The 17,939-nt window shown below is 49.4% G+C and overlaps 1 protein-coding gene across 5 annotated transcripts in view; it reads right to left on the bottom strand.

Moving 5' to 3' along the window:
* CEMIP (cell migration inducing hyaluronidase 1) overlaps positions 1-17,939 on the bottom strand; it is a 170,225-nt gene that overhangs the window by 84,187 nt on the left and 68,099 nt on the right. The window lies entirely within an intron of this gene.

The following is a 17,939-nucleotide window of genomic DNA, read 5'->3' as shown; positions in this document are numbered from 1 at the left end:
TTAGGGCCACACCTGTGGCATATGGAGGTTCTCAGGCTAGAGGTCTAATCGGAGCTGTAGCTGCCGGCCTACGTCAGAGCCACAGCAACACCAGATCCAAGCCGCATCTGTGACCTATACCACAGCTCATGGCAACACTGGATCCTTAACCCACTGAGCGAGGCCAGGGATCGAACCCGCAACTTCATGGTTCCTAGTCAGATTCATTTCCACTGTACTATGATGGGAACTCTGAGGACCTCACTTTTTTAATCTATAAAACTAAAATAATGCTTCCTAAATTCCAAGAGCATTGTGAGGCTCAAAGGAGATGCCTTTACATGAGCAGAATATGGCTCTATGCCCGACCCAGGGTCAGGGCTCAAACTGTGGGAGCCACTGGTATGAAAGACCTGAGACACTGTGGATGAAGGAGCGTGGGATGTGAGCTCGGAGAACCTGGTTAGAGTTCCAACTCCAGCCCCCACCAGCTGTGTGACCTAAGACAAAATCATTCAACCTCTCTGTGCCCCAGTCTTCTCATTTTTAAAATGCAAACAGTGCTACTACTCATAACCAGGGGTTACTCTTCTAAGGGCCACCCGAGATGGGCTGGCTCTAAAAACGTTATCTCATCTATCCTGGTCTCTGGATTACGTCCTGTGGGAGGTACCGAGAAGAATCAGATATGACTCCCACCCTGTCCCTACCCCCGGCACCTCCATCCCTACCCCCACCCCCACCCCCAGTATCCTACTGGCCAGAGGAGAGAGAAAAGCACAAGGAACAATATGGCAGAATGACCGGCGGCCGTCTTCCTGGGCAAAGGGAGATGAAGAGATGATCACTGTCCAGATGTAACATGTCTGGACATTCCCTCTTTGCGTCACTGGGCAGAGCTCAGGGGAAATCTTTGATTTCAGCCTAATGGATCTGGGCCGCTTCTATTCCGATGACCCGCACATATACAGGCCACGAGTCTCCTGCTGAGATGGGGGGGCTTTGGAACAACCACACCCTCATGAATTCTCTTGGACAGTTTGACTTACTTTTATGCCACTTCATGACGAGTCTGTTACACGCTGAATTATGTTCCCTCAAGATACCTATGATGCACTCTTTGCAACAGCCAAGACATGGAAACAACCTAACTGTCCATCGACAGAGGAGTGGCTAAAGAAGAGGTGGTACATATACACAATGGAATATGACTCAGCCCTTCAAAGGAACGAAATACCGGCATTTTTAGCAACATGGATGAACCTAGAAATCATCATGCTAAGTGAAGTCAATCAGACAGTGAGACACCAACAGCAAATGCTTTCGCTGACATGTGGAATCTGAAAAAAGGACAGAATGAACTTCTTTGCAGAACAGATACTGACTCACAGACTTTGAAAAACTTATGGTTTCCAAAGGAGACAGTTTGGGGGGTGAGGGGATGTGCTGGGGGTGTGGGATGGAAATCGTATCAAATTGGATTGTGATGATCATTGTACAGCTATAAATGTAATAAATTCATTGAATAATTAAAAAAGAGGGAGGAAAAAAACCATACCTATGCTACAGACTTAACCCCCTGGGCCCTCAGGATGAGAAGGGACCTTTCACGAGGTAATTACGGTAAAATGAAATTATATGGGTGAGTCCTAATCCAGTATGACTGATGTCCTTATGAAACAAGGAGATCAGGACAAGGACACAGAAGGAAGGCCATGAGGGGACACTGGAAGAAGATGCCATCTACAAGCCGAACAGAGAAGCCTTGGAAGAAACCTATGCCGTAGCTCACAGCAACACCAGATCCTCAATCCACTGAGCAAGGCCAGGGATCGAACCCACATCTTCGCGGAGACTATGTTGGGTCCTCAACCCACTGAGCCCCAACGTGAACTCCCGATCCTGGACTTCCCGCCTCCAGAACAGTGAGAAAATAAACTTCTGTTGTTTAAGCCACCCAGCCTGTGGTACCCTATACACAACAGCATCCTTGAGTAATTCAAATAATCTTTCTGAAGTTCACAGGTTTCTCACCCTCAATGATGATAATGACAATCACAGCAAACACCCACACAGCCTTTTCTAGGTGGCAGGCACTGCTTTATGCACTTTTCATATACCAACGGATTCAGTCATTCATAGCTGGGGATGGAAGGTAGGGGTGTGAATCTCCAGTTTACAGACAGGGCAAACTGAGGCGCGAAGGGTCCAACTTGCCCAGGGCACACAGTTGGCAGGTGGCAAAGTTCAAAGTCTGCTCCCTCCTCCAGAAACTGGGCTTCTGACTCCGAAAAATTAAATCATTTGCAAAGTCATCGCAAACGATGAGAATGTTGGTGCTGGTAGGATACTAGACAACCAGCACTTCTCCAACTCTGCTGGGCAGAGACCTCCCCCCGCCACTCAACAGTGGCCTAAAATGCTGATTCTGATTTAATAAGTGTGGGCTGGGGCCTGGGGTGCTGCGGAGGGTCACAGAGATAGTAGGTGGCACACTCAGGGTCTGAATGCAGGAGGTCTGGCTCCGGAGTCCATGCTCCATAAAACAGAAACAATAACACCACCCCCACGGAGCTCCCGGCCGGGCACAGAGGGAGGAGGGAATGTTTGATTCATGCCATTGTCAACAGATTAATGATCCTGAAAGCAAGCTGGGGTGAAGTTAGGGGAAGGTGGCAGGAATCTCCGTCCAGCTCTCTCGCAGTCAGGAAAGCCTTGGTGTCCCCTTTCTTTACGACCTGGGTTTCTCCTTCACAGGCTCTAAAATCCAGCCATGGCTCCTGGAGGGCTTAATGGGGCTGATGCAGGCCGGGTTACCTGCACAGGTGTGACTCAGATCCTTTTCTGGATAAGAAGCCACAGGTCCATCTCAGTGGCTATGAGAAAACCATGGCAACAGGAAGGCAGAGCCCCAAGATCTCGTTCCCTCTGGATAGAAAGCTCCTCCAACCAACTACAAAAAGTCCTTTAGAACATTCCCTGCAGGAGCCCTGCCCTCCTCCCTGGACCACCTGCTACTTATCCCAGCCCAGGCCCAGCTGCCTGCTGGCAGAGGAATGCACATCTCAATCAACTGGTCTTGATGCAGCATCCTCAGCATCCCCAGGGAGAAGAAGGATGCAGGAGAAAGGGCAGCCCAAACTTCCTCCTGATGACAGGAGAACACAGAAAAAGTCCCGACTCTGGGGAGCCCTTTCTCAGTGTGGGGCTGCTATGCTAGGGACCCCAGGGAACAGAAGCCATGCCCACCTCCTCAGAGAGAAGCATTCAGAAGAGTCTCTGCTTCTGCCAACCAGAGCATCTCCCAGGGAACCCCCCATAGTACATGGTCCTCTGGCAGGAGCTATTACCTCCTGTAGGAAAGACACCTGCCCAGACCTCTCTCCCTGCTGTAAAGACCAAGGATGTGCAAAGCCTGGTCTCTTCTCCAGAAACTGTGCTCCTAATTCCTCAAAACTAAGCAACTTGCCAGTTAGTGTCAGGCACACAGAACGTAAGAGCTGATGGCAATAAGAGAGCCTTTCCAGCTGGCCCTTGGCTGTGCACCTGAACCACCCAGGGAACTTCTTAAAATGCAGATTCTCCTCTGCAGGTCGGGGGTGGGGTCTGACTGCATTTCCAACCAGCTCCAAGGAGGCTGCTGCTTGCGGCGCGGTGGGCCATGCTTTGAGTAGCAAGGACCTAGTACAACCCCATCTTCCCTGTTTTATAGATGGGCAAACTGAGGCCCATAGAGCAGAAGAGTGGTGCTCATATCAAGCAGGAGCAGTAAATGGAAATCTGAACCAGTGTCTGATAGGAGAACTACCATCTGATTCCAAATTATGGACCATGCATCCCCTTCCCTGCCATCCTTTTTGCTTGGGAGGAAGGCAGGGGAGGGGGAAGCCTGGGCCCATCTCTTCCTGCCCCTGTTTCTTTTTTTTTTTTTTTTTTTTTTTTTTTTTTGTCTTTTTGTCTTTTGTTGTTGTTGCTATTTCTTGGGCCGCTCCCGTGGCATATGGAGGTTCCCAGGCTAGGGGTTGAATCGGAGCTGTAGCCACCGGCCTACGCCAGAGCCACAGCAACGCGGGATCCGAGCCGCGTCTGCAACCTACACCACAGCTCACGGCAACGCCGGATCGTTAACCCACTGAGCAAGGGCAGGGACCGAACCCGCAACCTCGTGGTTCCTAGTCGGATTCGTTAACCACTGCGCCACGACGGGAACTCCTTTTTTTTTTTTTTTCTTTTTTTTGTCTTTTTGTCTTTTGTTGTTGTTGTTGTCCTGCCCCTGTTTCAATTGAGGCATCACTTTAGGTCATAATTTGGATAGGAAACACTTGCCCCAGGAACCCTACATACTTCTGTAGAGTCTCTCTCTTTTTTTTTTTTTTTTTTTTTTTTTTTGCTTTTTAGGGCCGCATCCGTGGCATATGGAAGTTCCCAGGCTAGGGATCCAACTGGGGCTACAGCTGCCAGCCTATGCCACAGCTACAGCAACACCAGATCCAAGCCGCATCTGCGACCTACACCACAGCTCACGGCAACACCGGATCCTTAACCCACTGAGCGAGGTCAGGGATCAGACCTTCAACCTCATGGTTACTAGTCGCATTCGTTTCCAAAGCGCCACAACAGGAACTCCTCCATAGAGTCTTAAATCATCTGCCCCAAGCAAATATCGCCTTTGATAGGGGAAATCCTCAGTGGGGAGCCACCTGCAGAGCCTTAGAGAAGAAATGCTGCCATTCTACGTGGTAAGAGAAATTCACCATTACAGACCTCCCCAAGCATATTCGCGCAAACCCTGTGAGGTCCTTCTGTACCATCAGATCCACATCTCTCATCTCACCAATGGATCACTTCCTGGGGCTGGCAGGGTCAGAGCTCTCACCCATCACAGTGGGGAGGAAGGCAGCTCTGAAGCACTGTTTCCCCTCCCATTCACGCTATACATGTGGTCTTAGCATCCCAGGAGTGGGCACTGAGCTGGCCCTGGTGGAGAAGGGAGGTAAGATCCCGCCTTCAAAGTGATGCCCCGGTCCCATCATCTACTGCATCAGGCACCACCGTCTAAATGATGAGCCTGATGCTCCCAACAAACCAGATGTTTGCTAATGAAGAGTTAACTTCCAATCACTGGCTTGAGGTTTAACACTGGAGTAAACAATTTAGCCACAATGACATGTCTAACTTGTCTTTTTGTTTACAGCTATGCTGTCCAATACGGTAGCTGCTAGTCCCATGTGGCTATGGACATTTAAATTTAATTAAAGTCAGATGCAATTAAAAACCCTTATGGGGTTATGGAGTTCCCCTTGTGGCTCTGCGGAAATGAATCCAACTAGTATCCATGAGGATGCAGATTGGATCCCTGGCCTCGCTCAGTGGATTAACAATTCAGTGTTGCCGTGAGCCGTGGTGTAGATCCCGGATGCGGCTCAGATCCCGCTTTGCTGTGGCAGTGGTGTAGGCCGGCAGCTGTAGCTCTGATTCAACCCCTGGCCTGGGAATGTCCATATGCCTCAGGTGTGGCCCTAAAAAGCAAATACATAAATGAATAAAATAAAAACCCAGTTCCTCTGTCATACTAGATACATTTCAAGTCCTCCATAGCTGTTGGTGGCTAGCGGCTACCATGTTTGGCATGCAGATCTGGAACATTCCATCACTGTAGAAACTTCTGTTAAATGGCTCAGATTCAGAGCCTCAGTACTCAGAGTGGTTTAGAAGATCAAACAGGAGTTTCTAGCAAGTTCAGAGCAAGGGTTCTCATCATGGTCTCCCTGAACCCACTTGTTAGAAACGCAGAGTCTCAGCCCCACTCCAGACCTACCGACTCGCTAACTCAGAACCCAGGGGGCTGGCGCAGCGATCTGTGCTTTAATAGGCCCTCTGGTGATTCTGATGTTGGTCAAGTTTGAGAATCACTAGTTCAGAGAGTCAATTCAGTCCAAAAAGAGACACTTGTCAACCATCCCTTAAATGTCAGCCTCCTAAATACTTGACCGTCGCTCAGCATGCAGGCTGTGTCCCAAGACCCGAATTTAAGTCTCAGATCTCCCACTTAAGGGTGAACTTGGCCTTTCACTTAAGAGTCTAAGCCTCAGTCTCCTCAGCTGTAAAATGGGAGACTCGCTGCAGCTGCCTTCTAGGGCTCCTGCATGGGATGGAATGATCCATGTGATGTGGGTGACACAGCGAGTGGCCCACTGGGCTGAAGGTACCACAAGGTTAGTTTATCACCACCATCCCCGTTCACTGCCTGAGGCAGCTAATCATCAGCGTGGCCAACAAGGCTGAGATTTTTAGCTTCTTGCGCTGACAAGTTGGCAGTGCTGTGTCATCCGCTGAGAGGTACCGTTAAGCAATGGATGCTTTCTCAAAAGTTGGCATAGAGGGCTTTACATAGGAAACCTGCCCCAATGGGGCAATGTGTTTATGGAGAAAAAATGGGGGAAAACATCCACAAACTTGACCTAATGGAAGCCCCACCCTACGCTCTGGGCAACGATTCTGCCTGGACACTGTGAAGCGTGGCAGACATGGCAGGCCAGAGTCTTGGGTCCTGAAAGAGTCAGCTTTCCTATTAAAAAGAGTCCAGAGGCGGTGGGGGAGATTGCGGCCACCTCCGAGGCCCAGGGGGCAAGCTGGAGCACATCTTTTAGGTGGGCAGATTGGTTCACCGCTTTACTCCAAGAGGGCTTGGCTTGTCCCTAACGTTCAAGCGAAACAGAGCTCTCAGAAGAGATGAGGAGGGAAGGTTTTGGGGGGGGTTGTTTTTGGTGTGTTTTTTTTGTCTTCTTTTTTTTTTTTTTTTTTTTTTTTTTTTGTCTTTTTGCCTTTTCTAGGGCTGCACCTGCGGCATATGGAGGTTCCCAGGCTAGGGGTCGAATCGGAGCTGTAGCCAGCGGCCTACACCACAGCCACAGCAACGTGGGATCCGAGCCGCGTCTACAACCTACACCACAGCTCATGGCAACACCGGATCCCTAACCCATTGAGCAAGGCCAGGGATTGAACCCGCAACCTCATGGTTCCTAGTCGGATTCATTAACCATTGAGCCACGACGGGAACTCCTGTTTTTGTTTTTTAATGACTTACTAATACATCCCAGGATTGAATTGTTGCTCTTCTTGGGGGAGTCCATGGATGAACACACAACACCTGCTGGGCAAGGGGCAGCTGTCAGGAAGGTGGTGCAGGGGAGGAGGAAACTATGCCACTGGGCAAACGCGGTGAGGCCCATCAGAGCCCTTCAGCCCGGCAGCCGGCGACTGAAAAGTCAGGTGATGCCCAGAGCAGCCCCATCACAGAGTTCAGTGACCCGCAAAGGGAAGCCTGTCCCTAGACTGAGTCAGAACTTAGAGCTGCCCAAGTCAAACCCTGGGCTACACACCTTCCTGGCGGGTTATGTGTGCTCTGCTAGCTGGATGAGTGACTGCAGCAATAAACACTTCATCAATTATGTTTTTTCACTGAAAATACGACCATCAGCAGTGGGCTTGGCACTTCTCCTGGCCTGAAGTTGACCAATGTGTGCCCACTTGTTTCTGAGGCTCCAGAAAGATTTCTGCCCTGGGCCCCTCCTGAACGCCTCCTGGGGTATCTGCTGACCCCTCTAATCCATCCTCCACACTGCGGGGGGTCCGACCTAACAGGATCACAAACAGATTCATTCCAAATGACAGAAAATCGGGGCTCCATAAGACAGAGGGTGCAGCCAGTGCCGAAGAACGGCAGAGACAAGCAGAGCACAGGGTCCTGTTCCTTAAGCATCTTTGGTGCAAAGTCAAGGAGGTTGGACTTTACCCTGAAAGCCTGAGGGGCCAGTGGCAGAGCAGAAGAGTCAGGGAAACATGTGTATTTTATAAAGATGCTGCTGGCAGGGGCGGAGGGGAGGGATGGGAGAGGATGGGGTTGCAGCTCAGAGGACTCTGCCTGAGTTGGATTAATTCAACACGTATGTATTGAGTGCTAACTGGATGCTGGTTCTAGGCACTGGGCCACAGAGGCTCAGAAAAAGACCCTGCCCTGGGTTAGGTGGGGCTGGGGGAGAGTAGCAAAAGAATAAAGAACAAATCAACGCATCCTGTATGTGTCTGATGGTATCAAGAATGATGAAGGTAAATCAAGCAGGTGAGGTGGGAAGAAGCGGCTATTTTGTGGGGGTGGATAGGGATGTTCTTGCTGAGAAGGTGACATATGAGCAGAGAGCTGAAGGGAGGGACAGGGCAGGGTGCCATGGGGATATCCAAGCATAGGGACCCAGCAGGTGAAGGATGCCAGGTGGGAGCAGGAGGCCAGGTACTAGAGCTGAGAGGGGAGGGCAGAGGATGGCAGGGGGACCTCACAGCTAGGGTGGGAGTGATGAGAAAAACCACGCCTCTCATCACGGCAGGACCCACATGGCTCAGCACTTCATCAGTTATCCAATCAGGTGGGTTTTGCTTTAAAAGGACCTACTAGATAGTACAAGGAACTACAGTCAGTATTTTGGGATCACCTATAATGGAAAACAATATGAAAAAGAAACAAAAATATATATATATGTATAACTAAGTCACTTTGCTGTACATCTGAAATGAACATAACATTGCAAGTCAACTATATTTCAATTAAAAATTAAAAAACATAAAAACCAAACACCGCTACTGGATGGCATTGTATTCGCTGGGGTGCATACTGCTTTAAATGGACATAGACTGCTCTCATCCTGGCAATTGGCTTCAACACAAACAGCCGATGGTGACTGGTAGTGACACTTGCAGGCACTGTGCCTAGGTCATTGTGGACTGCACGGGCCCCACTTACACCTGTTGTCAAGATTCTGGTGCCCAGGAGGAAGAAAGTCATGTGACAGAGTCTAAAAAGGCTGCCTTCAGCAACATGGGTGGAACTAGAGACGCTCATACTAAGTGAAGTCAGTCAGAAAGAGAAAGACAAATACCATACGAGATCACTTATATCTGGAGTCTAATATACGGCACAAACAAATCTTTCCACAGAAAAGAAACTCATGGACTTGGACCATAGACTTGTGGTTGCCAAGGGGGAGGGGGAGGGAGTGGGATGGACTGGGAGTCTGGGGTTAATAGATGCAAACTATTGCATTTGGCATAGATAAGCAATGAGATCCTGCTGTATAGCACAGGGGAACTCTAGTCACTTGTGATGGAACATGATAGAGGATAATGTGAGAAAAAGGATGTGTGTGTGTGTGTGTGTGTGTGTGTGTGTGTGTGTGTGGCTGGGTCACTTTGCTTACAGTAGAAATTGACAGAACACTGTAAACAAACTATAATGGAAAAAATAAAACTCATTAAAAATAAATAAATAAAATAAAAAGGCTGCCTTCCAGCTGAGTGGGCCACTCGGCACACGCCTGGAGAGAGGAGAGATGGTCTCAAAACCACAGGGCCGTGAAAAATACTACCTATTATTAGAGTGGTTCTGAAGAGGTTCTGTTCTGTGTATTCAAACTATCTGTATCATAGAGCTGGGGTTCTAAGGCACCCACTTTCTGACTTAAAGAAAAGAAAGGAGGGATGGAAGGAGGATGGGAGGCAGGGAGGGAAAGAGAGAGAGTCCTTTCAGAAGCATGCAGATCACACCCCCACCCCCAGGGCTTCTGATGCTGCGGGTCTGAGCAGGTCCCCAGTGAGCCACATTGGCACACACCCCTGATTCCCAGGATGACTCTAATGCAGGCAGTGCCCGTTCAGAGGCCTGGGTTGAGACCTGTGTTTAGACTAGGAGAGACCCACCACTGCAATCTGGCACCTGGATCGTGAACAAGAGGCACCCTTCAAACTGGAAATAAGGCTGCCTAGGGGCAAAGGCCCTCTGACCCAGGCAAAGTGCTCCTGCCCCTGAGCGGACTGTTTTCAAGAGAGGTGGGTTCCTGACCCAAATTCACCAAAGGTGATGAAGCTGAGTTTTTCCCAAGGGGAGAATCAGTCTTGAAGACAGGTGGGAGAATGGGCTATCTTCCAATGGAATGAGACAAAGGGAGAACTTGATGAGGGCAGGACAAAGAAAATTCCAGGAAACATGAAACCTGGATCTTTAGAACCCAAGTGGACCTCTGTGGGTCTTGCCTGCCTGCTTCCCTTTTCCTACCTGGAGCACCTCACTCTTTCCTTGGCAACTAGCTCTCCCTCACTCTCCATCCCTGGGCCCAAGTGGGGCTAAACCACCCAACCTTGGCTCCCAGGGAATGTGTGACCCAACCTGGCCAATGGCTATATTCCATTCTCTGGCTGTTGCGATTGGTTCAAGGACAGTCACACGACCCAAGACAAAGGGGACGTGGAACTTTTAGGAAAGCTGGTTCGCATCCCACTGTGCCTGGCAAGCCCGGAGTTGCCTGTGTGCTGGGAGAGCCTGCCTGGTATGAAGCTTGTAAAGGGGAAGGCAGAGCCCAGAGATGGAGGGAGACAACACTTGAGCACCCAGATCCAACTCTGCCTGAAGCTGGTACTACCCCTGGACTTTTCAACTACCTGGGCCAATACAGCTCTTATTGGTTTAAGCCAGTGTGAGTTGTGTCTATGAGAACATGCCTCACTAAAAAGGGCAAGATGAAAGTTAGTTCTTAGAAGCCTTTTTGCTCTCATAAAATGTCCATTTTAATCATGAGGCCTTATATTACTTTATTGGGAAAAGAGACTTCCTTTCTCCAACTGTCATGTGTCCCCAGGAAAGGTGACCCACATTAGAAAAAAATGGTCACGGCCACCACCACGACCCAGGACTTTTCTGTAGGATTCCATAAGAACCATCTAGCAGCCTACTCCCCATCCCTACCCAATCTATTTTCCACAGACCGGCCAGTGTGTTTGTTTAAAACCTTCTAATGGCTCTGACTGCACCCAGAATGAAGTCAGAACTCCCCACCCAGCCCTGTACAGCCTGGCCTCCTCTCCATCCAGTCTCCACTCCTGCCACCCTTGTCTCTTGGTCATTTCCTCTGAAAGGGCCAAGCCCATTTCTGCCCCAGGACCTTTGCACATGCTGTCCGTGGAATCCTTTCCTCCACTCCACCTATCCTCAGGTCTCAGGTAAAGCCCAGATGGAGCTGGCCAATACGGCAGAGCAGAAAGACCTTGAACTCACCTCCTCTCATGCGCCCACACAAATCACAACGATTTGCAGAACCGCCACTGATGAAAAGCTCTGTTCTTAGCGAGCTTCTCCTGAGAGTCCCGTCCCACATGAAGAAGGTCCTCTCTGTCAATATCTTTCACAGGGTCCAGGTTGCTCTCTTCACCTGCCATAGTTTATAGTCATATACGTACTTGCGAGTCTGCTTACTGGCCCTAAGCTCCACTTGGGGAGGGGCCTTGGCAGTGCTGCTCAGAGTGTGGTCCAGGGACCAGCATCCTCAGCATCACCTGAGAGCCTATTAGACATGCGGAGTCAGGCCTGCTGTTTCCGTGCATCTCTTTCCATCTCCCTCTTCCCCCAGTAGCACCAGCAGGACCACCACCACCTTGGGACAAAGGAGGGAGGCCGTAAAAGATTCCTCAGTGTCTGCGGGCCCCGGAGGGCTGACCCGAGAGCCCCAAGACGGGCATGTGGCCCCCAGGGGAGGCCCCTGGGTTCGGACACAACGAGAGGCCCATGTGCCGGCACCTGCTGAGTCTGGAAGCCGGGCTGGAATGTCATGAGGCAGGGCCTGGCAGCGGTTCAGAGAGCGCAGCCTTCCTCCCATCTCCCGTTCTCAGGCTCACACAAACCCAGGAAGGGCAGGGATAGGGAATGTTTGCACAGCAGACAGGCTTTCTCCACTCCTCCCTCTGCCCGCCGATGGGAGTCGAAAGAGCACGCTTGATTTTGGTTCAAGTTTGGGCCAGCGTCTTCCTTTGATCTGAGGGGCTTGTCTTTTCCCGGGTTATTTATTTGTAGAAACCACTCTGGTTTCCTACAACTTCAAATACACCTACAGGAAGCGACGCCAGGTGGAGTCCTACCCAAGGTTTGTTTTACTGCCCGGCTCCACGCCTACGATCAGTTACCTGTCGTCCTGCAGGCAGGTGTGATCTGCAGCCTTGGGCTCTGAAACAAAAGCCTGTGATCTTTGGGGGAAAAGTGACTAGAAATCAGCAGTCTGGGTTCTAGTCGGGAGACCTTGAGCCAGGCTCCTCTGGGCCTCTGGCTTTTTTCTCGGTAAGGGAAGACCCAAGGAAACATGCATTTTCATGCTTACTCAGAACTGGGGCTCACATAAGGGCTGTAACAGACATGCGTAAGGATGACAGTGGCCCTCGGAAGAAGCTCCTGGACGCGCTCTGCATCCTGGGGACCCCGTGCTTCACCACTAGGGGACCCCAGGGCTCCACATAATTGCTTCCCCCCAGCACTGTACTACAAAAAAATTTCAAAACCTGCAGCCAAGTCGAAAGAATTTCACAGCGAACACCAACATACGCACGACCTAAATGTTACCAGTCACATTCCGCTATACTCGCTTTAACAGAACCATCTAGAGTTTCCGCTGTGGTGCAATGGGTTGAGAACCCGACTGCAGTGGCTTGGGTCACAGCAGAAGCGCAAGTTCGATTCCTGGCCATGGAATTTCCATATGCCGAGAGTGCTGCCATTAAAAAAATATATATATATATATATATATAACTCTCCGTTCATCCATCCCTCTATCCAACTAAAAATCAACCTTGCTTTTAAGGTGCCTTTCAAAGTAAGTGCAAGCACTGGGACATGTCCCTTAAAGGCTTTAGCCTGCCTACTATTACCTGGAATCCAATGTTTATTTAAATGTTTTTAATCTTTTGAAGCAAAATTTATACATAATGAAACACACAAAACTTGTGTTTTACATTTACTGAGGTTTTTGTTTTTGTTTTTGTTTTTGTTTTTTTTTAAAGGGCTGTACCTGCAGCATACGGAAGGTCCCAGGCGAGGGGTTGAATCGGAGCTGCAGCTGCCAACCTACACCACAGCCACAGCAATGAGGGATCCGAGTCTCGTCTGCAACCTACACGACTGAATCTGCAACCTCGCAGATTCCAGTCAGGTTCGTAACCTGCTGAGCCACAACGGGAACGCCCTACATTTGCTGAGTTTTGACAAATGCACATACCCGTGTGACCCAAGCAGCTATCAAGGTATAGAATATTACCACTGCTCCCCCCGGAAGTTCTCTAAATGCCCTTTCCCAGTTAATTGCCTCTTGCAAGAGGCAAATCCTATTCTAATGGAAAACTACCCAAACCATACCAGAGATTCACTTTGCCTGTTCCAGACCATCGTATCAATGGAATGATCCGGTATGTAATCTTTTGTGTGAAGGTGGCTTTCCTTCAGCATGCTTCTGGGACTCGCCCATGCTGTCGCGAATGTCAATAGTTCATTTCTCATGACTGCTGAGTGGTATCCAATTGTGAATACAATTACCACATAGGTGCTTCAACATTCCTGCTCTGGGGAACGATATGGGGTCTGGGGTTTAAAAAAAAAAAGGAAAAACTTTGCTACCATAACACAGCCAGACAATGTTATGTTTGTCACTGTCCTCAAACCCAACAAGATGCCTAGGAGGTGGCTGTGCTTGGGTCAAATTCCAGCCATTTAGCAGCTATGTGAAATTTAGCAAGTTTTCGTAGCTCCCTGGTTCTCCAGCTTCCTCATCTGTAATATGCTGGTGATAATGGAACGGTCTTCACTAATGGCTGTGAGGAGGTTGGCAATGTGATGAACAGAGCCTGTGGCATAAATAGTGAGTGTTCTGAAAGTCACCGTATGTGGGAGTTTCCGTTGTGGCAAAGCGGAAATGAATCTGGCTAGGAACCACGAGGTTGCAGGTTCGATCCCTGGCCTTGCTCAGTGGGTTGAGGACCCGGGGTTGCCATGAGCTGTGGTGTGGGTCAAAGATGCAGCTCTGATCTGGCGTTGCTGTGGCTGTGGCATAGGCCAGCAGCTGTAGCTCCAATTGAACCCCTGGCCTAGGAACCTCCATGTGCTGCAAGTGCAGCCCTAAAAAAACAAAAGACAAAAAGAAAAAAAAAAAAAAGTCACTGTATGTTGGTGAGAAAGAGCTCTGATTTTCAACGATGTGAGTTTGAACCTTACGCCCACCACTAAGTGGCTCTGCAGTTCTGGGAAATTTCCGTAGTTTCTTTGTAAACTAGGAGTGGCTTACTAATATTTTTGAACGTATCTTATGGATTTACTTTTCCTCTTCCTGTTTGTTTTTTGCCCTTTTCATTCAACTTCTCAAATTACGTCCCTTCAACGCTGTGGGCTAAGATTCCTCTCCAGCATAAGGTGATTAAAATCTTCCATCTAATGGAGGTTTTGAGAGAATTAAGAGAGATAACATAAACCAAGAGCTTAGAGGAGCGCCCCGACATACAGTTAGCATGCTAGAAAAATTACCTTCCATCCCTAGCTGTGCTCTCCAAAGGACAGAATAGAGACGGATTCTGAAAACAGCGGATGCTCCAGGAATGTTTTTGAGAGTCTTGCCCTGAGACGTCAGGACACTGGGCGTGCGTGTAGGTCAGCCCTGGGCTTCCTGCCCGACAGAGGCTATTGAAGATGGAATTCAAGAGCAGTGGCTTCACAGTGCCTGAAGTGTCCCTCGGGGCCCTGGGCCTGATCTCCTGGGGGCTGCCGCCCACACTTGGTTCACAAGCCAGGAAGAGCCATCAGGCAGCCTGCAGAGCCCCCGCCTTGGGCTCTGTGCTGAGCTGAGCTGTGGCCCAGGACGCTGGCCCAGGTTCAGCCCAATTTGGCTGTGCTGCCTAAGACCTTCCAGAGGCTTCAGCTGGAAAAAGTTATCCCTTGCTTTTCACCGTTAAATGGGAAGGAGCTGGCTCAGAGGGGAGATGGCACTATCTACCCAAGGGAGGCCCAGCTGACGCACCGAGGGCCTGCAGAGGCTGGGGTTGTGCCTGGCCGGGACCGGAACCCAAAGCTATCCGACTCCAGCTTTTTCCTGCCCCTAACTGCCAGTCTGCCCTTAGGGTTAAATCTGGAAATTGTATTTCCAACACCTTGAAACAAGGAAGGACCTTCAGAACCACTGAACCCCTGACTTGCCCAAGGTCTTATGATGAGGAATCAAAGCCAGGTCTCAACGAAATTCAGCAGTCATGGATCGTGTATTAGGTTGAATAACACGAGACTGTTGCTACTCAACCTTTTTGACGCTTAGAAATGAGAATTTCAGGGGATTCAACCTATACTTTTTTTTAATTTTTTTTATTTTTTAGGGCCGTACCCGAGGCATATGGAAGTTCCCAGGCTAGGAGTAGCATCAGAGTTGCAGCTCCCAGCCTAAGCCACAGCCAGAGCAACACAGGATCTGAGCTGAGTTTTCAACCTACACCACAGCTCACAGCAACCCTGGATCCTTAACCCACTGAGCAAGGCCACAGATTGAACCCACATCCTCATGGATATTAGTCAGATTCGTTTCTGCTGTACCATGATGGGAACTTCTCAGCCTATACATTTATCCAGCCCCAGTTCCGTGTATGCTGCTGTCCTGAAGTCGGGGAGGTGGGCGTGAGGGGCACAGAGACAAGGAAAGGATGCTTGCCCTTAGAGCTCAAGTTGGGGTGAACAACCCCCACTCTCCGTCACCATCTCTCTCCTAAGTAGCCATGCCTCTTACAGTAAGATCCACACTAGTTGAATTGGGTTAACTACCCTCTCGGTCGCAAAGACCCCCAGGTTCTGAGGCTTCCAAATCTCTGAAGCCAGGGTCTCTACCCTGTGCTCCGAGCCCTCTGTGATCCACTCTCACAATGAGGGCCCTGGAGCCAGGCTTGTTCAACAGAAGTCCTGGGCCCCAGGCCAAATCGACTGGACCAGGGGGTCAACTGACCAAAGCGAGGCTGATTACTTTTCTCTTGGTCCCTTCTCGTCCCTTCTAGTGGCTTGGCTTTTATATCTGCCTTTGATTCCGGGAGACACCCCCTGTGTCCTTACCATAAATCCAAACCCTCTGATTTTTTTTTTTTTTCATTTTTGTTAAATTTAGCTCAACTTGGTGTCTGTTACTTACAACAAAAGAGTCTTGGTTCTTCTGCCCATAAAAGAGTGATCTGGCCTTTCTCTCCTAAGGTCTTAAATGGGCGTTGAAACTTTCAGACGTAACACATTTTTTTTGGCATGGATTTCTACCCATTCTTTTTTTTTTTAACGGCTACACCCATGGCACATGGAAGTTCCCAGGCTAGGGGTCAAAGTGGAGCTGCAGCTGCCAGCCTTCACCATAGCACAGCAATGCTGGATCCTTCACCCACTGAGCAAAGCCAGGGATCAAACCTGCATCCTTATGGATACTAGTCGGGTTTGTTACCGCTGAGCCACAGCTGGAACTCCCCGTTTCCACCTACTCTTAGTGACCACACTCGTAAGTGGCTACAATCCTGTCTCTAGTCGTCGGGACTTTGATGGCTCTGACTTGCTCCATATCCCAGGAGCGGACAGGTGTGAGCTAAGCAGGACTCGTGGAGACGGAAAACCCCAGTGAGGACTGATGGGGGCTCAGTTCTTTGGGCACCTCGTGGGAGCTGCTCTCGTGTGTTTACCGTTCAGGGCACGTTGGAACAAAGACAAGCCGCAAGTCAAATAAACAGCTTCCAGACACTTAGCACAGCGCATGCTTTGTCTTCTTCCTCCTTGAAGACTGAACATGAGATAAGCACCACCTCGTCTGGCTCTTCCCCAGGGCCCTGGCATAAAAGGGTACAGGGAAGGAGGTGAGAACATCCCTCCGAATACGTTGGGACATGAAAGCAGAGGAGTCAAAACCCTTCTTTGAAAGGGGACAAAAGATTGTTTTTAAAAAAAAAAAAAAAAAAAAAACATGTTTCAATACAAAGGAAGACAATGCCAGAAGAAATGACTTGGAGCCGGTCGGAATATTTCTCGTGCCGTAAAGACGAACTGCTGTCCTCGGGACCCAACTAATCCCATTCCTGCTGTTAGTTATTATTTGTACCTCTCTGATTTCCAAAGATAAATAGCACAGGAAACTCTACTTGATATTCTGTGATAACCTGTATGTGAGTAGAGTTTGAAAAAAATGGACATGTATATACCTGAAAACTTTGTTGTACAGCAGCAATTAACACAACATTGTAAATCAACCCTACTTCAATACAACTTTTTTTTTCTTTTTTTTTTTTTTTTTTTTGCTTTTTAGGGCCATGCCCACGGCATATGAAAGGTTCCCAGGCTAGGGTCGAATCAGAACTACCGCTGCCAGCCTACATCACAGCTCACGGATCCTTAACCCACTGAGTGAGGCCAGGGATCGAACCCACCACCTCATGGTTCCTAGTCGGATTCGTTTCCTTTGTGTCACGATGGGAACTCCTCAGTACAACTTTTTAAAAAATGAAAAAAAAAAAAAGAAAGAAAGAAACAAACAACAATGAAAAAAGAAAATAGCCATTGATTCCCCAAAGGTCCCAATTCTGATTCCAATGACACGTTAAGTGCTTCTATGTGCCAAACATGGGGCTATTTACTTACTCTCTGGCTCACCCCTCCCCAGATCCCAGCGGTTGAGTGACTTGTCCAAAAGCACATAATCAGTAAGAGGTATGTCTCTTCTAGGGTCCAAACTGTCTGGCTTCCAAGCCATTGTCATTGCCCTGGCTGCTCTGCTATTATTAAGAACTGATCGTCCCTCTGGCAGACCACAGCAAACTCTCAGACAGGCGCTTTTTCCTGCCCAGCACATTTTGCTTCCTCCATCTCTCTAAATCCTTCCCCCCTTCGGATGTACCCTCCACACGGCAGCCGGAAAAGTCTCTATGGCATCCTGTACTATACACTCCCCCCACCCCAAGCCTTGGATGTTCTGAGGCCCCTCCTGAAGTAGGCCCTAGCTGCCTACCCAACCTCGCCTCTTGCCACTTTCTGCTTCCAGCCTTCTAACCTACCCTCTGCCCCCCCCAGACCACCAGAAGACCCCCTGATCCCCCAATGCCCTACC

The sequence above is a fragment of the Sus scrofa genome, chromosome 7, assembly GCF_054392235.1.
Source record: "Sus scrofa isolate SSC_HxYL_T2T_F1_AM1 chromosome 7, Sscrofa_HxYL_maternal_Yorkshire_Landrace_v2.0, whole genome shotgun sequence".
In the NCBI taxonomy this organism is placed as follows: domain Eukaryota; kingdom Metazoa; phylum Chordata; class Mammalia; order Artiodactyla; family Suidae; genus Sus; species Sus scrofa.
This window is presented reverse-complemented; position numbering and strand designations above follow the sequence as displayed.